The 24615-nt window shown below is 37.3% G+C and overlaps 1 non-coding gene across 1 annotated transcript; it reads left to right on the top strand.

Annotated features, from left to right (window-relative positions):
• Positions 1-24286: 24286 nt before the first annotated feature.
• LOC121210358 (small nucleolar RNA R71) lies at positions 24287-24393 on the top strand. Its single transcript, XR_005905471.1, has one exon. It is a non-coding gene; the product is annotated as a small nucleolar RNA R71 (small nucleolar RNA).
• The last annotated feature ends 222 nt before the right edge of the window (positions 24394-24615 follow it).

The following is a 24615-nucleotide window of genomic DNA, read 5'->3' as shown; positions in this document are numbered from 1 at the left end:
GAAGGGTGGCAGTTTCATTTAGAAAAGAAAATAAAAAAGAAAAGAATGGTTCTATGGTGCTCAAACAGAGGAAAATCGGCACAACTATAGCCTAATGCCGAAATACTACCCTCAAAATCCCCCTAGCCAATTTCTCCTCCCTAATCTCCTCTATTTGGCCAACTCTAATCTCTCTTCCAAATCCCTAAAATGTCTCCCCTTATCACTCCTTAATTCAAGCATTCAACTGATTCAAACTCTCTCCAACAGAGTTCCATTCGGCTTCAAACTTCTGCATGCACAAAGCATAAAAAATAACATCACATTTGCCATTACAGAGAATCGAACCCAGGTTTCCCCCAACCACTTACACGCCACCTTTTTAGCTGCTTAGTGGCGTCACTTAGCCACTTTTGCAGGGGCTCTTTTGTGATACATTTTACCTACAACTTTTAATAAAGCCATCTATCTAAAGCCCCTAACTCCCTAAGTCCAAAGTTCACAAATTCTTCCGGGTTTTGGTCGTCACATGGGCTTTCCATAAGCCCGTTTACATACTCCAATTATGAATTTTCACTACCAAATACCAAAATTTAAAAACTTTACCTAATTCGTAGAAATTACGAAAAAACCCAAAAATTAGGATGTTACAACTCTACACTCCTTAAAGAAATTTCGGCCTCAAAATTTACCTGATCCAAACAGTTGAGGATATTGTTGACGCATTGCCTCCTCAGACTCCCAAGTAGCTTCTTCTTTGCCATGGTTTCTCCAAAGTACCTTCACCAGTAGGACTGACTTCCTTCTCCGCATCTTGACATCGTGATCAAGTATCTGCACAGGTTCTTCTTCGAAGGTCAAATCCGACTTTACTTCAATTTCTGCAACTGGCACGATATGAATTGGGTCAGAACGATATCGCCTTAGCATGGACACATGAAAGACGTAATGAATACGATCCAGTTCTGTCGATAACTCTGGCTGATAAGCCACCAGCCCTATCCGCTTAAGGATTCGATAAGGCCTAATGAACCGTGAACTCAACTTGCCCTTCTTGCCAAACCTCAATATCTTCTTCCAAGGCAATACCTTCAGAAAGACCATGTCCCTTACAGCATATTCAATATCCTTACGCTTCAGATCAGCATAAGACTTTTGTCAATCCGCTGCCTCCTTTAACCGTTTCCTAATCACCTCGACCTTATCTTCAGTATCTGCTACCAACTCTGGACCAAGTACTTGTCTTTCCCCTAACTCTGCCCAACAAGTAGGCGAACGACACCTTCGCCCATACAGTGCCTCGTAAGGAGCCATCTGAATACTTTCTTGGTAACTGTTGTTATACATGAACTCCGCCAATGGCAAGTAATCCTCCCAACTGCCCCTAAAGTCGATAACACAACCCCTCAACATATCTTCTAGAATCTGAATGACCCTCTCTGACTGCCCATCCGACTAAGGGTGAAAAGCCGTACTAAAATCCAATCGCGTTCCCAACGCCTCATGCAACTTCTGCCAAAACTGAGATGTAAACCTTAAGTCTCGATCCGAAATTATCGATACTGGCACCCGATGTAACCACATTATCTCCGCCACATACAACTTGGCCAACTTCTGATGTGAATAATCGGTTCGGACAGGTATGAAATGGGCAGATTTCATCAGCCTATCCACAATTACCCAAACTGAATCCTTCTTGGAAGGTGTCAATAGCAAACCACTTACAAAATCCATAGTTACCCTTTCCCACTTCCAAAGTGGTATCTTTACTGGCTGTAACAATCCTGAAGGCAGCTGATGCTCAGCCTTTACTTGTTGACACGTCAAACATTTCCCCACAAATTCGGTCACTTCTCGCTTAAGCCCAGGCCACCAATATAGCTCTCGCAAGTGTCGATACAACTTACTCCCTCCTGGATGCATAGCACAAGGTCCACTATGTGCCTCCCTTAAAATCATCAATCTCAAGTTAGAGTCCTTCAGCACATAAATTCTTCCCTGAAAACAAAGAACCCCATCATTATTTAACCCAAAGTCTGGATTCTCCCCCTTCTCAACTTGCGGAAAGCGAGAAACCAACGACTCATCCACCAACTGCTGCTTCTTAATCTACTCCACCCAAGTCGGTCTCAGTTGTAATTCTGCCAATAAGCTTCTATCGTCATACAAACTTAAATGAGCAAACATTGCTATCAATTTCGCCACAGTCCTTCGACTTAACGCATCAGCCACGACATTCGCCTTACCTGGATGGTACTCAATCGAACAGTCATAGTCCTTTAACAACTCTATCCACCTTCACTGTCTAAGATTCAGCTCCTTTTGAGTCAGCAAGTACGTAAGACTCTTGTGATCCGTATAGATAATGCATCTCTCCTCATACAAGTAGTGCCTCCAAATCTTTAGCGCAAAGATCACTGCTGCCAACTCTAAGTCATGAGTAGGATAGTTTACCTCATGAGGCTTAAGCTGTCGTGACGCATAAGCGACCACTTTACCCTCTTGCATCAACATGCAGTCCAAACCTACATGTGACGCGTCACTGTACACAGTGAAATCCTTACCATACTCTGGCTGACTCAACATTGGCGCTTCTGTCAGCACCTTCTTTAACTTCTCAAAAGCCTCCTGCTGCTTATTTGTCCAAACAAATGGTGCTCCCTTCCTTATAAGTTTTGTTAATGGTGCTGCCAACACAGAAAATCCTTCCACAAATCTTCTATAATAGCCTGCCAAACCCAGGAAACTTTGAATTTCTATTACTGACTTCGGTGGCTTCTATTACAGAATTGCCTCAATCTTTCGAGGGTCTACCTTGATCCCCTCGACACACACAACATGCCCCAAGAAAGTTACTTCCTACAGCCAAAACTCACACTTACTAAACTTTGCATAAAGTTGCTTTTCCCTTAGCACTTGTAGCACAATACGAAGATGTTCATCATGCTTCTCCTCTATTTCCGAGTACACTAAGATATCATCGATAAAAATGACTACGAACTGATCCAAGTATGGCTGAAACACCCGATTCATTAAATCCATGAATGCTGTCGATGCATTAGTCAAACCAAAGGGCATAACCAGAAACTCGCAATGACCATATTGAGTTTTGAATGCCATCTTATGAATATCCACTTCTTTGACTCTCAACTGATGATATCCTGACTGAAGGTCGATCTTAGAAAATACTGAGGCTCCTCTCAGTTGGTCGAACAGATCGTCGATTCTAGGCAAAGGATACTTGTTCCTGATCGTCAGCTTGTTCAACTACCGATAATTAATACACATCCGCATGGTCCCATCTTTTTTCTTTACGAATAGCACTGGTGCGCCCCACAGAGAAATACTTGGTTGTATAAACACTCTATCCCACAACTCCTGAATCTAAGCTTTTAGTTTTTGGTGTCGTCCTATAAGGCACAATGGACACTGGAGCTGTTCCAGGTAACAAGTTAATTCCGAACTTGAATTCTCTGTTCGGAGGTAATCTAGGAAGTTCCTCCAGAAATACATCTTGAAATTCTTTGATGGTCCTAACAGACTCCACAGTTATCCCCTCAGGTTCAGCTTGACTCACAAATGCTAAGAACGCCTCACAACCTTTTCGAATCAACTTCTCAGCCCTTAAAGTCGAGACAACATTGGACAAATAGTTCCTTCGCTCCCCTATGACCATTATCTCCTCATCTTTGGCAGTCCTTAGCACCAGTCTCTTAGCAGCACAATCTACCATTGCCCTATGCTTAGTTAGCCAGTCCATTCCTAAAATAAGATCAAATCCCCAAATGGCAGCTCCATCAAATCTCTTACAAATATCTTATCTTGTGTCTCCAAAGGCACCGCCCTAAAGAGTTTATCTACCTTAACCGAGTGTCCTAAAGGGCTTATCACTGATACCCCACTCACAGTCTCCTCAGAAAGCACACCCAATGCCCCAGATACATCACAAGCAACATGCGAGTGAGTGGAACCCACATCAATCAAAGCAGTGTAAGGCGTGCTATGAATGAAGAACGTACCGGTTACAACATCAAGAGTGCCACCTTCCTCACGATGTCGTGCATCATAAACCAACGCCGACTGTCGAGCTTCAGCATGTCCAGCACCCCTGCCAGGTGCCCCATGTCCACATCCATTACCACCCCTACCTTGCCCACGGCCTCTCTGTGGTGATGGTCCTCCTCGCTGCGGTTGGACACCTCTTTGCTCCGCAGCTAGATCCTGGGCTGCTCTCCAAGAACACTCTCTGAACTTATGTTCCTTTGACCCACATCGAAAACATGCTCCAGTTCGTTTCCAGCACTCCCCCATATGTACCCTGGCATAGTCTCTGCAAGCCTGCGGTCTAAAGGTATTCATCGGAACTACTCGAACCAGTTCCTCCATTCTAGCTCTTTTTGCATTCCTATTCGCAACACTTGGGGGTCCAGAATCCCTCCTACATCTGGGTCGATCCTTCTCACGATTCTGCCGTTCAGTTCATTTTACTTCCTCGGCTATCTTAGCCTTCTCTACCAACGCAGGAAAATCACGCTCCCTCTGTAGAGCTATCAGTACCCTAAGTTCATCGCGAAGGCCATCCTCAAATCGAACACTGCACTTATATTCAGTTCCAACTATCCCGCTAGCATATCGACTTAGCCTCAAGAATTCTACCTCATACTCCGCAACAGTCTTATTACCCTGAACCAGATTCAAAAATTCCTTTCGACGGGCATCCACATAACTAGCTCCAACATACCTCCCCTTAAAAGTAGTCTTAAACAATTCCCAGGTTACTCGTTCAATCGGCGTACTCTCCCTTATAGTGACCCACCACCGATATGCCTCATCTCGTAGCAACGACACAGCCCCCTTCAGCTTTTACTCCACAGAGTAATCCAGGTCGTCCATAATCCGCTCTGTTGCCTCTAGCCAATATTCAGCCACATTTGGGGCTACTCCAGATACGCCTCTAAAAACCTCTGCTCCATTAGCCCGGAATCGCTCCGAGATGGATCCCCTATTTACTATCCGGTGCTAGCTCCAGCAACCCTTTCCAAAACCCTTAACATTACTTGGGACAAAGCATCGTCCCCCGCAGCCCGATCATATGACCCAGTCTCAGTTACTTGTGGCACGAATGCCTCCTCAGCTGGCCTATGCCTTGAGGATGAAGATTCAGCTTGTACCCTTCTGTGACCACGTCCACGGCCTCGTCCATAAGTTCCTCTTGTACTCATATCGAATTATCTGATTACGAATTTTATGACATCAGTTTAATGTTCACTTATTTATTACGAGATGTCTTATGGAAATATAGCAGTTTAAGGATTATTTTCGCAACGTTGTAGCCTAGCTACAGTCTCATTCCTACCGTTTTACAGCTCTACCTTATCTAAAGTATCATAGTAGGGTCTCAGTTCTGTCCATAGCATCATATCAATATCACATAACGAAAAAGAGAGTATACTTATAGACTTGGTGTCCGGGATTCAGTGTGCCACTTCTTTCTCCAAACCATTTAAAACAAAAACATGTATTTGATCACAGCGAATAGAAATTTCTTAAAAATTGATTTAAAATACCTTTGTTTTGAAATTCTTGATTTTAAACCCGTTTAGAAACCCACAGCCGAGTTGTTGCAACCTGGCTCTGATACCACTAAATGTAACACCCCAAACTCGGCCTAGACGTTATGGCCTAATTTGACGTGCCACATTAAAGTAAAAAAATACACGCTTCATTTTAGTGTTTTAATAAAGTGTCTTTTGTGAAGCTTATCCAAGTCAATGGAAGCTGTGCACCAGGTAGGTATCCAAAAACAGAGGAGGTGAGCCATGCAGGCTGCTTAAGTACCAAGCTCTTCGATTGGATCCAATCCTAGACATGCCCACAACCATTACCACACTTTGATAACCCAGTTGAAATTCATTTGAGTAGATATCTTTGATAAACTGATTAATTGTGTCGTTACGCTATTCTGAAAACGAGTATCATTTTGAAAACGCGCTCTAAGTCTAACCCATTTAAAGTATTATCAGAAATGTTTAGAGTTATTAAAAAATAAAATAATCCCAGAAAGAGAATAAAGTTAAAATGGCCTTATTACAACCCAAAAATAAATAGTAATTAAAATAAACTAAAGAAAACCAGTTACTTATTTTAAAGTCCAAAAGCAATCACTATGGCCACTATGAATCCCCTCCGGCTCCAAGTCCCCACATCAAGGCTCACCTGCAAGGTTAAGGAAGAGGGGTGAGTTTGGAAACTCAGTGTACAACAAGCCCCTTTTAGAGCCTAAACCAATATCAGCATACTGGGCCTAAGCCCAAATTCAATCTCAACATATACTGGGCCGAAGCCTTTCTTTTACCAGTTACTGGGCCAAAACCTTTTCATAATTCATATCACTGGGCGAAGCCTTTACTGCAAATGGTACGACCCATAGGCCCTTTTCAATAACACATGCAATATCAATGAACATATGCAAGCCCATTTGGGGAGACTACTCAACCCACCATCCGCTACTCTCCACCCGTACCAACCAAGCTCTCCATGTGGGGAATAACTCAACGCACCCAACCAAACTCTCCACTAGCAGCATAGCTGCTTTATCATATAACTGGAGGCCTAGCCTCTTTTAATAACTGGTGCAAAGCCCTTTTCGGTAAACTGGGGCAAAGCCCTTTTAACACTTCCTCCATTCATATAAAACCCAACCCATTTATATATGAACATATCATGGCATATCATGTACAAACCAGTATCACATGCTTAATTATAGCATATCCCTAGAGGTATCATGGTCATTTTCACCTAGGGGCAAAATGGTCATTTTCACATTATAAGGGTAATTTCATTATTTAAACAATTATTAGGGTTTTCTATACTCATTGTCAGTTATAAACAATTTTAAGTGTTTAAACAGCAATTCTAGCCCATTCCTAGCAAAACCGAGTTATTGGGCCAAAAACCCCTAATGGGCCCTACTTAGCCGACCTAGCCATCTAGGCTCATTTAGCCTATATTCCGTAATAGAATGAACTGTCTCAATGTGCAATTTTTCTAGATTTCATTTTCTACCAAAACTTACCCAAATGGGCCCGAAAGCCCATTGGGCCCGATTTTAGCCCCTCGAGGCCCAACTTACCGTGATGCAAAAAATCGTGCCTTTACTTGTTCCAACGATCCCGATCCTCAAACTTAGCATATCTAACTAACCTATGAGCTTTTGCCTGCTCACAAGTCCTCGAAACGCCAGAATTTCGGCATTTCGTCTTTTCAACGTATATTGATTTAAACTATGAAAGAGGGTTCGTTACATACCTATTTTGTGACGTTCGCCAATAAAGTCTCCCACGGCAACCTAAAATTATTTACCACCATTCTTAGTCTACAGATCATGCTAATCAAACCCAAATCTTACCTTAACAAAATCGGCCAAAGAATCCCTAACAACCATAAGTCACTTACCTTCACCGAGTCCGCCGCTCGATCCAAGTTTTCCAAATCGATACCCCAAGCCTTGCTGGTCCTCCAAAGTATCTACCCCACTATACAACCCATAAAAATCAAATGAAAAAGCCCAATAAGGCTTATATCTCAAATCGACAACCTCCCTAAACTATAGGGGTTTCGACTTCTGTCAACAGTTATACTACTAAATCGATTGGAGTATGAATACTTACCACAGTCTTCCTTTTTGAACTGATTAAAGATTAGTAGATGAAGGATTTGACCACCAAAAAGTGAAGGAAATAGAAGGTTGCTGGTCAACAAGAAAGCGGCACCACCAAGTTTCACAGGTTTCGGCTTTTGTGGCTTTTCGACAAAAGTGAAGATAAGAAAGGGAGTAGTAGATGGAAAGAAAGGAATAGTAGACTGGTTTTGGAGAAGAAAAGAAAGAAGATGAATGGGAAGGGTGGCAATTTCGGTTAGAGAAGAAAATAAAAAGAAAAGAATGGTTCTATGGTGCTCAAATAGAGGAAAATCGGCACAACTATAGCCTAATACCGAAATACTACCCTCAAATCCCCCTAGCCGATTTCTCCTCCCTAATCCCCTCTATTCGGCCAACTCTAATCTCTCTTCCAAATACCTAAAATCTCTCCCCTTATCACTCCTTAATTCAAGCATTCAACTGTTTCAAACTCTCTCCAACAGAGTTCCATTCGGCTTCAAACTTCTCCATGCACAAAGCATAAAAAATAACATCACATTTGCCATCACAAAGAATCGAACCAAGGTTTCCCCCAACCACTTACACGCCACCTTTTTAGCTCCCTAGTGGCATCACTCAGCCACTTTGCCAGGGGCTCTTTTGTGATACATTTTACCCACAACTTTTAATAAAGCCATCTATCCAAAGCCCCTAACTCCCTAAGTCCAAAGTTCACAAATTCTTCTGGGTTTTGGTCGTCATATGGGCTTTCCATAAGCCCATTTACATACTCCAATTATGAATTTTCACTACCAAATACCAAATTTTAAAAACTTTACCTAATTCTCAGAAATTACAAAAAACTCAAAAATCAGGATGTTACAATCATTCTTTGCTTTCTATCAGACTTACCCCGTGTTTATTGTCCCGACAAACTTACCTAGCATTTAATGTCTCGACAGATTTTATTTGTTATGTGTTTACAATCCTAGTGGACTATCTATTTTGTGTTTACTGTCCCAACGGACTATCTTTTCTGTGTTTATTGTCCCAGCGGACTTTCTCTGTGGATACTTGGCTGTCATAGCCTCTTTTGTCTATGGTTTGACACCATATACCTTATACCTTGTACCATACCACCATGACATATTTCATTCTTGGTCTTACGCTACGTACTTCATACTAGACTATCATAGTGATCGGTTGTTTAACATCATAGCAATAATGCACAAACGTACACTATCAATGGAAAGTTTAGTATATAGATATGAGTCTGTTGGATATCCATCCCACCAGGATGGTTGTCTTTTGTCTATCAATGTTAGTATAATAAATAGATAGAAAAGAAATAAATTGTGAGAGTAGTTGTCGAAGCAATAACTTGAAAACAATAAGATAAAATATGATAATAATAAATTAGAATCCCCAACGTGAATATTCAACCGAATACTAAGTGCTCACAAGGTATAAAAGGATAGGTGATTGTTGATGCATTAAATTGCAATGAATATTTTACCAAGCTTGTACGAAGGGGGAATTGGCCCAAAAATTGGATAGATGTCAAGACGCAGTCGGGCGCTGGTGGCTGACTCAAGTGCCCCCTGAACCACACGAAATGGTCACCTATTACACAGCTCACTAACTCTGCCTAGGGTGGTAACTTCTATATTTAATCTAAGACTTAATCATGCACATTAACCACACCTTTCGATGATGGCAATGGAACATTATTAAGAACAAGTGGATTAAATTCCTCTAATCCTTAAGCAACTTCAGTTTTCATGCTTAGTAGCTTGAACTGTCGCTACGCTTTCCAATGTCAATGACCGCAATAACACTTCTATGCTAAAAATATTCAAACCCAAAGATTAAACAATAGAGGAAAGATTGAATAAAATAACATTTAACCTAGAAATCATATGTACTTTCGTGCAAACATGAAATAGAAAGTAATCACCATCGTTTAGAAAAGAAATACAAAAGAAACAAATGGAGAATACTATTCCTATACAATCTTGACTTGAATCTCTCCATTCCCTCTTCTGTCGCACTCAAGGCTCCAGGAACTGATTTGGGTCCCTTTCACGTTGGTTCACACGTAGGAGACTTAAGCCACCATAGTCAAAAAGCTTCAAAAGATATATTGAAGAATGTAATACCCCCAAAATAGCCTCTCGTTTTTTTTTTCTTTTACGTGAATATTTTATATCCTTCCAAATAGCACAGGTGTTGTTTCATCAGAATCATGATGCCTCTGTATGTACAAGTTGGTTGAACTAGACTAGACAACTCACACATTTTTGCTCTTATCTGGACAACTGTTAGGTACAGCGACAGTTCTGTGTGCAATCTGGAAATATCATGCAGCGTGTAACAGTCCGATTGTGACCCTGGTCAGAATAGTGGTTTCGAGACCACATAACCGATTCTAAAAAATATTTTAATATTATTTTCTGTGTCTGTGATATGTGAAATTTTATCTGTGAAGTTTCGTTGATCTAATTTGTCTGTTTCTATGCTTAATTATGAAAAAGGAGTAAATCGTGTAAAGTGTAAAAGTTGTGTGCTAGATGTTAAAGCACCTATTTGATTTGGATTATTTAAGTGGGGGTCCTTGCATGTCAAATTTACCATATCTTTAAATGGTGGACAATTATGGACATGTTAGGTAAGTTTTAATGATTTATAACTAGAGGGCATTGTGGTCATTAGCCTATTAAATATATGTTAAATAAAACATAACATAAAAAAAAATGGCCATTTCTCATCTTGTATTGCCGGGAATTAAAAGAAAAGGAAACCATTGAAGCTTCAAGGTATTCGGCCATTGCATGAGTGAATAGGTTAATTTATTTTGCTCAATTTTTGATAATTTCTACATTCCTGTGATCATTGCTTCGTGTTCTTCAAAACCCATGTCTAAATTTCTGTTTCTGTTGAAGATTATGAAAGGTGCCATTGATGATTATTTGAGCTTTGTAATGTTTGTATATAGATTATGAAAGATATATGTGAGATTATCATGCTATTTGGACTAATTTGTGAAAATGTGGTTTTGAAGGACTAAATTGTGATTTAAATATGTTATTTGGGATTGTATGGAAGCTATGCATATTCAGCCAAGCTATAGTCTTGGTGAATTTTTCCATATTTGTTATTTTTTGAAAAATGGACTAAATTGTTTAAGTGTGAAAATGCAAGGACTAAAATGCAAAGTGCCCTAAATATGTGTTCATGGATTATTTTGAATGAAATGAATGATTGAATGGTTGAATTTGAATTATATTAGATCAAGAACAAAGAAAATCGGATTTAGATCGAGGGAAGTCCAAAATATTTAAGTAGTCGACTCGCTTTCGTCCGAAATCTGTACGAGGTAAGTCAAATTATAATTATGTGTTAAATTGGCTAAATTCTGCGTATACAAAATGTAATCTATATTGGATGGCCTTGAGTGCCTGATGAATGAATTCCGAGTAAATTCTGATAGTAAGTTATTATCTGAAAATCTTTGTAAGTATCTAAAGGAACGTTGACATTGATCTGAGATATCATGTCTAGGACACAGGCCTCGATTTGAGATTTACGTGTAAGACTATGTCTGGGACATCGGCATCGTATCTAATTTTGTGTAAGACCTTGTTTGGGATAGAGGCATCGATACTGAAGTACATGTAAGACCACGTCCGGGACGTTGGCATTGTACGCGTTTATGAATATTTGTATCGTTTTTGAACTATCTGATGATAGAGTACGAGATATGGGAATGAATATATGAAATGTATAATCTATACAGGTACGTTTGTATTGTACTAAATTTTTTAATATGAAAGACCTCTGTTTCTGTGAAATAATGAATGCGAAGTATTTACGGAATCATGGAAATGAAACATGATATGTATACAAGAAAATGAGCATGGTTAGGCTCATGAATTACTTTGTGAAATGGCTATGAATTCTTGCTATTGACTTTTACTTTATATGCTTTAATAGTTAAACTAATTGTATTTGGCTTACAAAGCTCTTTGTAGCTTACTCTGTGTGATTTCTGTCTGTTTTACAGTTATCGTAGCTATTAAAGGCTCGAGGATAGTCGAGGATTGTCACCACACTATCAAACTCATTTTGGTAGTTTTGAAAGTGTAAATATTTTATAGTATGGCATGTATAGGCTAGAATGTTTATGTATTAAGCTTTGATATGTATATATGATATGCCAAGAAAGTTGGCTAGCAAATGATATGTTTGTGCATAGTTTTGGTATTTGGTTGGTGATGCCAAATGGTGTATGCTTGTAATGTTTTATGATCTAATATGATTTGGTCATTTTAAGCTTGGAATTGGCTAAAAATTTTGGCATGAATGTTGTTTTATATTGCTTGTACGAATGACCCAAAAAGGGGTGGCAAGTTGGCTTAAACCAAGCCTGTATTGTGCTACACGGTCAGGGAACACGGGCGTGTCATATGGCCGTGGGCTTAAGTCAGTAGCTAGCTAAATATCACACAGCCATAGCACACGGGCGTGTCTGGTGCCCGTGTAAGGCACACGGCCTGGTCGCACAGGTGTGTTACCTCAACAGAATTGAAAATTTTTCTGAGTTCTGAAATTTATGAATGTGTTCAATTTAGTCCTGGTTGTCCTTAAAAGTATGTTTTAGGTTTCGTAGACCATCATAAGAGATGAATTGTCGATGATTGCCTATGTATTAATATTATGTGATATATGTGATTCTGTATTGATCTAAAATGTTTTATTTGTCTGGTAATACCCCTTACCTATTCTGGTGATGATTACGGGATAGAGGTGTTACATGGTGACATCGGTACCAAAACATGACAAAATTAAGGATAAATCGGCTAAGATCCACTGAGTTATAAGATACAATTTAATGAACTAAAAATACTAAAATATATGTTAAAAATAACTAAATAGGGACAAATTAACCAATAAGTAGGGGGAAAACATTTGTTCTTTCTAGTACTATCACATACCCCCAAACTTGAGTTTTTGCTTGTCCTCTAGTAAAATAGAAACTAGCAAGGCTACACAAAAATTCACTAAGGTGAATGATCATTCTAGCAACTTGAATCACCTACAATCCCAATGATTGAGTCACATTCAGATGATAGAATATTGCATCGACAATACATAAGTATGAACGATTCATCTAGACCAGCATCATGCTTCAAACCCTATATTCTATCTACCAATACATCATTTATTGTAATACTAAGTATTTATGAATAGCATAAATATATGTCTTTTTTTTTTGAATAAAGGACATTGTTGCATTACAGTACCCCTGTTCCTAAGAAGTAACGATGGAGTGCAACAAACCCCCAGGGGGTATGTAATTGCGTTGACACACACTCATGCAGTGACAACGTTTGGCCAGATTCATTTTTCTAACACTAGCATTGGAGTGTTCCCTCTTTAACATTTCACAATACACCCACTTTGGATTGTCTCTTAATCATAACTGTATATATAAACAACTGTAAAAGGTAGATTCAGTCAAGACTTAAGGAATGCTACTAGTCATCCATTACTAATGCAACCTAAATCATTCATCAAAGAATTGAAGATACAACATTCATTCAAATTTATCCAACTCACTTATTGATAATTCACGTGATTCAAGAATTAAGCATCGAATGTAACAAAATTTTCAAACACATTTGCATTAACCACAAATAAACCTTGCATGCTTCATTAAACTCAATTTTTTTTTTGAAATGTGGGTGTATTTCCAAACCCCATATGCATTCCCCCAAACTTAAAGTTCGCATTGTCCTCATTGTAGTAAAATTAAAATGCAGTGACAATAGAAATGCAACGACAATGTGCACTAACAAAATAAAAATTACAGCTACGTTCAATGCATGAACACTACAGCAAAAAAAAGCTAAAAATAAACTAACTTAATATTCCTCAGCCACGGATGTGGCTGCACGATGTGTCTTTTTACTCCTCTTTTTCTCCTCATTCTTGTGCTTTTTGTCTTAAAGTTGGCAGGAATAAATATGTCCAATGAGAATTGTGCCCACTCAGATAGATCACATGACTAAGTCACTTTTAATCAAATGGTAGGATTTGAAATTTTTTATATACCCTCATTCTTGATGAGTCATAAGTGACAGTACAATATACGAATTGCATTGAAAATAAAGCCCAAGTACTTCAACAATGGTTCCTAATTATTTTCCAAAAAAAAGAGTAAAACAAGCTTGAACAAAAACAATAAAACAAAATCACATAATAATAAATTCAATAAAAATGAAAAATTTTCGACCAATTTAATGGTCTCTGCCTGCTTTTGATTAATATTCCTAAAATAGTGTTTCAACCGCGGTCTATTCACTTTGAACTGGTGTCCATCGTGTAAATCTCTGATTGTGACTTCACCATGAGGAAATACTTCAACAACTTTTAAAGGTCCAAACTAATGTGTGCACATTTTACCCGGGTGTAGTTTTAGTCTAAAAATGAATAATAAAACTTGTTGACTTGCAATAAATTGTCGCTGCAAAATAATTTTGTCATGCCATTGTTTGGTCTTTTTCTTATAAATTTTAGCATTTTCATAGGCATTTTGCTTAATTGTAACGCTCGGGTTTGTGCAAGTGTACACAGTCGTTATCAAGTAATAAGTAAGTATCAAGTTATCGTCTCCACAGGGAATGTATTTGTGCTAAGTTAATTAATTATAAAAATATTATTAACAACTTGGTAAATAGAGACACAACTTAATTTGGAAGTATTGATTAAAAATATGTAAAATTAATCTAGATGCAATGATCCCTAATGTGATTATCCTGACATGCAACTATATGAATGACATAGATTTTAGCATAATTAACACAATAAGCAACAATTATAATATAAATAAGCTAGGACAATTACTTTAATTAAACTCAATTTATTATCAACATGCTTAATAATATTCGGAAAAACATTCCATGGCAACTCGATCTTTCATGAGTTTGGAAACCATGTTAGGTCCTTTCGAAATCCTTTACTTAGTAAATATGGATTTTACTAATCCTTATCTACTAAGGGTTTCTTATTATTTGTGCGAGGTAACAGGGATGTGTTAGGTTTGAAATAGTTTAATCACACAAATCTAAAAACTATGCAGATGACAGAGCCTGGTTAGGGTTGTTATGCAACCTGCAGTTTAATCAGGTTAGGATCTAAATTGAGCATGCATATTTCAATTATGTGTCCCAATAGCCATCGTCTGCTTAGGATCACTCAGCTAATTCAGGTGCATCTCAATCATGTATGAACGAAGTATAGACTTGATTTTAATTGAAAGCATGACCGATTGAGGCACAAACATTATAAACATGAATCAAATAAATATTATTCAATCAAAATAATCATCCTAGCTTAAATAAAATTAGGCTATTATTGTTGTAAACAAGAACAATAAACATATAGCAAGCATTCTTTATTTAAATTAAAGAAAAGAAAGATTAAACACAAATCAAAGTGGCTGTCACCGAAGACTCTGACTGACGAGGGCTCTTTCGTTCCTTCACTTCACTCCTTTGTTGATGGCTCTCCGAAGTGGCCAACCAAGGGCTCTTTAAGAGGCTAATTTGCTGAAAATATTTATGCAAAGATGATGATAGCCTTGTGGGCTACGAGAGTTGAGAGAGGAGAGAATGATGAATGAGTGAGGGATGATTATAAAAGTGAGAAAGGGGTCTTATTTATAGGTGAGGCAAGGAAGCTAATTTGCTGAAAATAGAAGTGTCCATCTTTTTCAAATTCATCCAAGGGTGGCCGGACATGATTTGTGGAAATGTGGCTAATTTTTGCTTGATTTAAGTGCCACAACATCATCAGCATCAGGACTTAGTTAATTTCAAATCTCCGGGTAAATTTCTGATTTCTTCAACTCTTCAAGGACCTTGTGTAATTAAACCAAAATTTGATTTATGAACATCCACATGCAGCCAAATTTTGGGTTGACTTGGTCCTCCATTTGGATGATTTTGTAATCAACATAAAGCTCTCAGACATGTCCAGCAATAGTAGATAATTTAGAGGACCAAAGAATGTAATTTAACCACTTTAATTAATCAATTTACTTGATTAATTAAAACCCAATTTATTAATTAAACATATTAAAATAAATTATTAAATATAACTTTATATTTTATTATTTAATTTAATCATGCATGGCTCACTTTATAGCTTGAAAACATGCTCAAATTGATATAAAAGAAGCCATTTTCTGCATGAAAACTATATAATAAAGCATAAAATCACATTTTAATAATTTCTATGTCCCAATTTCATATTTTCATATATTTCATTAATTTATTAAGCAATTACTTGTTTTTAATAACAAATTTAAGTAAAAAGGTTATGAATTATATAGGAAAAATCCTATATATTTTTCAATTTACACACTCCCAAACTTAAATCATTGCTCGTCCCGAGTAATGTTAATGCAAAGCATAAGGTTTCGCTAAAGTAAAATTGCTATAAGTGTAAGCAGCATCAATCCTTGCCCCATAATCATGTATTAATAAATTCATGCTCATAGATCTTCTTTATTAACAAGTAAATCATACGCAAACATTTTGAAAATTTTATACTAAGTTTCAAGATATGCCAACATGAATCATGGTATGTATATATGTCACAACCACAGATAATATTCTTCATTCAACATAATTTCTCCTCAATCAAGCAAAACAAACATAAGGCTTATTTATGATCTTTATATGTTGAACTTAGAACTCCCTCTCCATTAATGCAAGTGACATAATCATCAAACCAATAGGTCTTTTTTTAAGGTTGTAATGGGGCTTGGTTAAAGGTAGGGATTTTAAGAGATAAGACATTTCAGTTTCAAAATCTTAACCTTTAATTTTGTCTTGGATTTTTCAAAATACAACTTTTTTGTTTAAGTGAACCTTTGGAATACCTCTAACTTATTTTGAACTCATGCTCATACATTTTTCTTTGTGGAAACTGAGCAAACTTTTCTTCGCTTTTTTTTTTAAAAAATATGAACACGTACATCCTTTGAAAATTTCCTCAAATGTCATTTACCAATACAGCTTTAGTTAAGACGGGTGCACAAAATTAGGATAACTTCAAAAGATGGAGATATGGCTTGTAATGTAGGTTCATTTCAATAAACAGGCCTTTTAAGCTCAAAATTATAGTTTCAAGGTCTAATATCATAAGGTGGGCTTGAAAAGGCTCAAATGATCCAAAGAAATAGTGCCTATATCATTTTAGATTTTTATGTCTCTTAGGATTTTGCCTCAAGAAAGTTACTAAGTCAATTCTAAAGATATAAACCTTCATGCATGTCTAATCTTAAAAGAAACAAAGTTTTCATGGCAAACATTACCTAAGACTAAGATCGTACAATCATTCCATTCTTCATGATAACATACAATCACTCAGATAAAATCATCATTCATGCTCGCATACAAGCTATCTCATTACAAAGAATTTCTCTAAACATTCATTTATTAAAACATACTCATGAAAGAAATGATTGAAACATACTTGAAAATTTTAAAGATTTTGAGCAATTATTTTCCTTACCCCTCTTTAAAAAGAAGCAATGTCCTCATTGCAAGAACAAAGTAATGAATGGAAACTAAACACCATGTAGAGTTAAAAAGAAAGAGAGGTGAATCATTAAGACTGCTTAAATACCAAGTCTTTCTTCATAATCCAATCCTAGACATGTTCATTCCTATTATCACATCACTTAGTCTTTTTCTTTTTAAAGAAGCATTTATTCATACTTTCTATGTTTTATTTTGCAGAAATTAAATCCTCGTTACTAAAGAAACAAATTCCTAAAGACTTAAAATAAATAAATAAAAAGACAAGAATCCCCCCTTTTAATTTTCTGACTTATTCCCCCTGTCTTCTTTATCTCTTTCTCTACTTGTATAATCAATATCATCCTCCATGTCTCAAAGATAGCATCTGGTAACTCAAGAACAAAAGTGTTAAAGATACTCTTTAAAGTATTTTGAATGGAATCATCTCTAATTTTTGCATATTTCCAATAAGTTTGTTGTTAATTGTGCATGAACTTGTACAAATCCATATTGACAACTCTGATTTCCTTGAAGTACTTGCAGAAGTTGGCATGGGAGTTGTATATTCAGGTTCAACACTTAGCTTGACTGGTTCTTCTTTTGGCCCAACCCTTGGTTCAGGGTTTTCATATCCTTCAACTGGTTTAGGACTGTTTGGTTCCTTATTAGATTCTTCTTCTTCAGTGGCTGTAACTGATTTAGTTTCAATTTCATTTGTTGACTCCTCAGTATCTGGCTCAGTTGGTTCTTCTTGCTCACTTTGATTCAACTCATGCACCTTCTCTACTAACCTTTCAAGATCATGACTTGTAATGCACCCTTGTACATATTGCCCTTCAAATTCGCTTGTGTTCTAACATGGGCCCTTAAGCATAGTGAAGTGATTAATAAGGGGAAATAAACACTTCCTGTGTTCTTCTTAGCACAGTCATAAATCTCCTTGAGAATAATTTTCCCAACATTAATGGACTTTTCTGTCAAGATGGCATATAACATGAGCATTCATTCCATCAAGATGGTGAAACTATGTGAGATAGGCATAAAACTGTAGCAAACAAAATAAAACCATACCTTTGCTACTGGTTTTAGGTATTCCCTTCGGCAAGAATGGCTTCCATACTTTCTTATATTCCATTGGGATCCCAAATTTGTCACAGTATGCAGCACTTTTTCTTCCGAATAATGACTTCAGTAGCATCTTGTGTGGTCAAACTTACATAGAACTCTCGAACTAGTTCATCATCGGGAGGCGAACGAGCATCACAAAATTGTTCCCACTTGAGAGCATTGATTGTCTTTCTAATTGGCACAGGGACAACCATCGAATTATTACTTTTCAAATTAAAACCTCTTTCCGGCATCATAGGTTGATGCTTGATAATTGAATCAAATCTCTCTTTCACTTCTTCATCTATCAAAATCGGGTTTTCAAGAGTAGTCTTCGACAATCTAGTTCTTTTGTGAGACATAGTGTTTTCCTGAAAATTCAGCAAAGTTCTGTTTACAGGAGAAGAAAAAAAATCAGCAAGTGGGTAGGATTTGCTTTGGTGAACCTTGCGACAGTAAAGAGGTTATGATGGCGACGGCAACGTGCAGTAGCAATGGTGGTGTGCGGAGCCGATAGCGGCTACGTGCGATAGCGATGTTGATGCTTCGGCGATTCTCTTATAGCGGCACTAGGTGGTTTCGACAAAAGAAAAGGAATAGACTAGGGTTTCTTTCGAGATTTGAGGCTAGCAGCACATGAAGAAAGTTTAGGGACTTTTAGGGTTAAGCAAATTGCTTTAAGGGATATAAAAAATAGTAGAATGAATAGGGGTTTATATAAGGAAAAATTAGGGTAACATGTAGTACAAAATTAGCTATATTGGAGTTACTTGGGCGGCAAGCAATGGAAGTGGCGGCAATAGGTGTGGAGTTTTCCCTCTTTTTGATGTCTTGGGCCTCAAAATTCAGACTGTATCTTATTAAAAAAAACTGATTAGTACTTGGGCCAAATTTGACCCCCTTTATTAACATAAAAATTTAAAATTTACACAAAACAAATGAAACTAAACAAAAAAAATTAAATCTTAATTAGAAAATTTCTTCTCGATAAATTACATTAAATTAATTCCTGGGAAAGGTTGGAGGGGTCATATTAGTTCCACTTAAGTTCCAATCTCCTTAGACAGAATTACTTAAATTTACTAAATTAAGAAAATAAATCCTAATTATTTATTTATTTACAAAACAAGTTCATGAAAATCAAGGGTCTGTTAATTTGAACAAGGATTCAACTCGCTCAACGTCACCATCCCAATAATGTTTGAGACATTGACCATTGACTTTAAACGTACCTCCATAATTGTCGTATAATTCTACAGCTCTATAAGGATAAACTCAATAGATGGTATAAGGTCCTTTCCATCGGGATTTCAGTTTCCCAAGAAATAACTTTAGCCTTGAATTAAACAACAAAATCTTCTGACCTTCTTTAAACTCGCGAGCTTGTATATGACTACCATGCCATCTTTTTTATCTTTCTTTATACATTTTGGCATTCTCATAGGAAAACAACCTCATCTCTATCAACTCATCCAATTGTAACATCCACAACCTCATCTCTATCAACTCATCTAATTGTAACATCCTTCTCTCATCGGCTTGCTTAAGGTCAAAATTCAACTTCTTCAAAGCCCAGTAATCTCTATTCTCCAACTCTAATGGCAAATGACATGCATTCCCAAAAACCAACCGATAAGGAGTCATTCCTAACAGTGTCTTAAATGTTGTTCGATAGGCCATATTGCATCATCGAGCCTTCGAGACCAATCTTTTCTATTAGGGCGTCTTACATTTTCAAGGATACCTTTGATTTCACGATTCACTCTTTCCACCTGCCCATTGGACAGAGGGTGATAGGCAATAGCAATCTTATGCTTCACATCATATTTTTCAAGTAACCACTTAAGCCATTTGTTCACAAAGTGAGAACCTTCATCACTAATAATAGCTCTTGGTGTCCCAAATCGTGTAAACACATGCTTATGTAGGAATTGCATGACTACCTTAGCATCATTTGTAAGGTATGCTTCAGCCTCAACCCATTTGGATACATAATCTATGGCAACTAAGATGTATTTGTTCCCATATGAAGAAGAAAGCAGTTTTAAGAAGTCAATGCCCCATACGTCGAATAATTCAATCTCCAAAATACTTGTTAAGGGCATTTTATTTCTCCTTGATATGTTTCCACTCCTTTGGCATCTATCACAATTCTTCTCATAGGCATAAGCATCTTTAAATAGTGTAGGCCAAAAGAAACCTGCTTCCAAAACCTTAGCTGCAGTACGTGCATCACCAAAGTGTCCCCCACTTGGAGATGAATGGAAATGATATAAGATCTCAGCAATCTCACTTTCAGCTACACGGATTATATTATCTGCACACTGTTTAAACAAAAACGAGTTTTCCCAGAAATAATACCGACTATCATGAAGGAATTTCTTCCTTTGTTGGTATGTTATTTCTTGAGGAATTATTCCACATGCAATATAATTGGAAAAATCAGCAAACCAACATGTTTCACGAATTCGACTCACCTCAAATAAGTGTTCATCTGGGAAATTCTCGTTGATAGGCACATGTGATCAAGTTACCTCATCTTGCTCCAACCTCAACAGACGATCAGCTACTTGATTTTCAACACCTTTTCTGTCTTGGATCTCAAAGTCAAATTCTTGGAGTAAAAGTATCCAACAAATTAGCCTCGGTTTCGCATCTTTCTTCGTGAGCAAGTATTTAATGGTCGTATGGTCAGTCAATACTGTAACTTTAGTACCTATAAGATATGAGCGAAATTTTTCAAAAGCAAAAACTATAGCAAATAGTCCCTTTCCAGTTATAGTATAATTGAGTTAGGCTCTCGTCAAAGTTCTACTTGCATAGTAAATAGGGTGGGACACTTTATTTTTTCTTTGACCCATCACAGCTCCAACAACATAATCACTTGCATCACACATTAACTCAAAAGGTGTGCTCCAATCAGGTGTAATGATTATTGGGGCTGAGATTAACCATTTTTTCAGCTCTTCAAAAGCTTCTAAACATGCTTTGTTAAAATCAAACAATGCATCTTTCTCTAAAAACAAACACAATTGTTTAGATATTTTTGAAAAATCATTGATAAACCTTCGGTAAAAACTAGCATGGCCTAAGAAACTTCTGACTCCTTTCACATTCATTGGAGCCAGTAATCTTTCAATTACGTCCACCTTTGCTTTGTCGACTTTAATTCCTTTCTTTGAAATTCTATGCCCTAAGACAATCCCTTCTTTAACCATAAAATGACATTTCTCCCAGTTAAGGACAAGATTCGTCTCTTCGCATCTCTTTAGTACCTTAGCCAAATTACTTAAACAAATATCATAAGTGTTACCAAAAATTGAAACATCATCCATGAAAACCTTAACAAAGTTTTCAACCATAGCAGTGAATATTGCCATCACGCATCGTTGAAAGGTTGCAGGTGTATTGCATAAACCAAAAGGCATTCACCTAAAATCAAACGTATAGTACGAACAAGTAAAGGATGTTTTATGTTAGTCTTCTGGGGCTACAACTATTTGGTTATATCCCGAATAACCGTTTAAAAAATAATAGAATTCCTTACCTGCCAGTCGATCGAACATCTAATCCATAAAAGGCAACGGAAAATGGTCATTTCAAGTGGCTTTATTTGGCTTTCTATAGTCAACACAAATTCTCTAACCGATAACAGTTCTCGTTGGAATTAACTCGTTACACTCATTTTCAACAATCGTGATTCCACCTTTCTTTGGTACACATTGCACCGAACTTACATACAAACTATCTGAAATAGGACAGATGATTTCTGCATCTAAGCATTTGATCACTTCCTTTCTCACAACTTCTTTCATAATTGGATTGAGCCTCTGCCCATCAATTCGAGCTCTTTCACCTTCTTCCAAAATAATTTTGTGCATGCAAAATGAAGGGCTTATATCTCAAATATCAACTATGGTCCAACCAATTTCTTTAGTACAGAAATTAGTGCTCCTCTTGATCTTTTGTCAGTTCTGCTGAATTAATCACAGGAAAAGTGGAACAGTCATCTAAATAAATGTATTTCAAATGGGAAGGAAGTACCTTTAGTTCGAGTGTAGGTGGTTCTTCGATTCACAATTTGGGTTGTACAAATTCTCTAACTTCCAACTCCAGTGGTTCAAACCGTGTGGATTTAATAAAATTTCTCATATTGGCTTCCACCAGAACCATGTTTTCTTCACGTTCTTCATCCTCCAAAGGGTTAAACCCTAAGGCTTTCTCCAATGGATTTTCTTCAAAATTGTTTTCTATAGAATTCAAGGTTTCTAACTCTTCCATAATTGAACACTCTTTTGTTGGATCGGGAAATTTCATCGCTTTAAGAATGTTAAAAGTTACCTGATCATCTTGAACTCGCATGGTGAGTTCACCTTTCTACACATCAATTAACGTTCTTCTCGTGGCTAGGAAAGGTCTCCCAGGGATAATTGGCACTTCCTTATCTACTTCAAAATCTAGAATAATGAAATCAGCAGGAAAAATAATTTTATCGACTCTTACCAAAACATCCTCGATCTTTTTTTTGAGGTATGCTAAAGATCGATCTGCTGGCTAGAGCGTCACAATTGTAGGTCTTACTTCTCCTTACCCTAGCATATTGAAAATAGACTTAGGCATCAAGTTGATAATTGCTCCTAAGTCACACAAAGCTCTACAACAGTAAGATTCACCAATGTTATAGGGTATCATAAAGCTTCTTGGATCCTTCAATTTCGGTGGCAGTTTGTTCTGCAGGAACGCATTGCATTCCTTCGTCAAGGCGACAGTATCATATTCACTCAGTCGTTTCTTCTTGGATAGTACATCTTTCATTAACTTCACATAATTCAGCATTTGTTCTAAAGCCTCCACCAACAGAATATTGATGTGTAATTTCTTCAAAACATCCAAAAACTTCTTGAATTGCACCTCATGTTTCTGCTTGTATTGCTGCAATCTTTGTGGATATGGAGGTGATGGAACTTTCGGTTGAACCGAACAACTCTTCTGAGTAAGTAAATCTTCATCCAAAGAAGATGTTAAAGTATCTTTATTCAATAAGTTAGGATTTACCTTATCAGTCTTTGCAGATTCTGATTCCTTTGGCATAGGAATTTTAATAGCTAGTTGACTTTCCTTCTTTTTCAACATGCTCGTCTTCAACATCAATCAATCGGGGTTCCAGAATTTAACCACTTCGCAATGCCACTACCTTGATATGTTCTTTACCCAAGTTTCTTGGGTTCTCAGTATTGCTCGGCAATATTCCTTGTAGTCTACTACGAAGCTCCGTAGCTAACTAGCCCATTTGGTTTTCCAAATTTTTCAGTGTTGCTATTTGGCTCTGGATCAAAGCATCATTCTTTGCCATGTACGCTTTCAACAAGTTCTCCAAACTATTTAAAGATTCAACTTGGGCAGGTTTTGGAGCTTGTTGATTAAACCCTTGAGATTGGTTGGGTCTATGCTATATAAAGTTGTTGTTTGGTCTATTTCCTTGGTTGCTCCAAGAAAAGCTGGGATGATTACATCATGAAGGATTATAGAAGTTGGACTGGGGTCCTTGTCCACTCCTATTTTGGTGTTGGTTCTCTACATAATACACTGACTCAGGATTCAATGGGCAATTCTTGAAAGAATGACCTTCCCCGTAATACACAAAGGAAACTACTTCAAACGGACTTGGTGCCTGAGCTGCAAAATTATTAATACTATTAGCTGTAAATTGCTTTAACATAGAGGAAATAGATCATACCTAAGCTGATAGCGAAGTGAGAGCATCAACTTCATGAACTCTGGCTACAAGTCTTCCTGAAATTGTTCGATTTGTTGGCCATTGATAGTTATTATTGCGATCCCCTCGATGATCTCATAAGCCTCATTATAAGACTTAGACAAATTTGCACCATTCGTAGAAGCATCTACCATCAATCTTGTATGTGCATTGATACCATTATAGAATGTCTCCAAATAGATACGATGAGGAATCCCATGATGAGGACACTTACGAAGTAACTTCTTGAATCTCTCCCAAGCCTCATACAAAGACTCGTCATCCAATTGTTAGAAAGTTGTGATCTCATTCCTCAACTTAGCATTCTTGCTAGGCGGGAAATACTTTACTAAAAATCTCTCTGCTAATTCTTGCGATGTAGATATGGAACTTGGTGGCAATAAATTGAGCCATACTCGTGCTCGATCTCCCAACGAGTACGAAAACAACTTTAACCTCAGTGCGTCTTTAGTCACACTAGCAATCTTGAATGAATCACTCACCTCCATAAATAATAGAAGGTAGAGATGTGGATCTTCCGT

The sequence above is a fragment of the Gossypium hirsutum genome, chromosome A11 (assembly GCF_007990345.1).
Source record: "Gossypium hirsutum isolate 1008001.06 chromosome A11, Gossypium_hirsutum_v2.1, whole genome shotgun sequence".
Lineage (NCBI taxonomy): Eukaryota > Viridiplantae > Streptophyta > Magnoliopsida > Malvales > Malvaceae > Gossypium > Gossypium hirsutum.
Note: the sequence above shows the minus strand (reverse complement) of the source record. Positions and strands in the feature narration are given on the sequence as shown.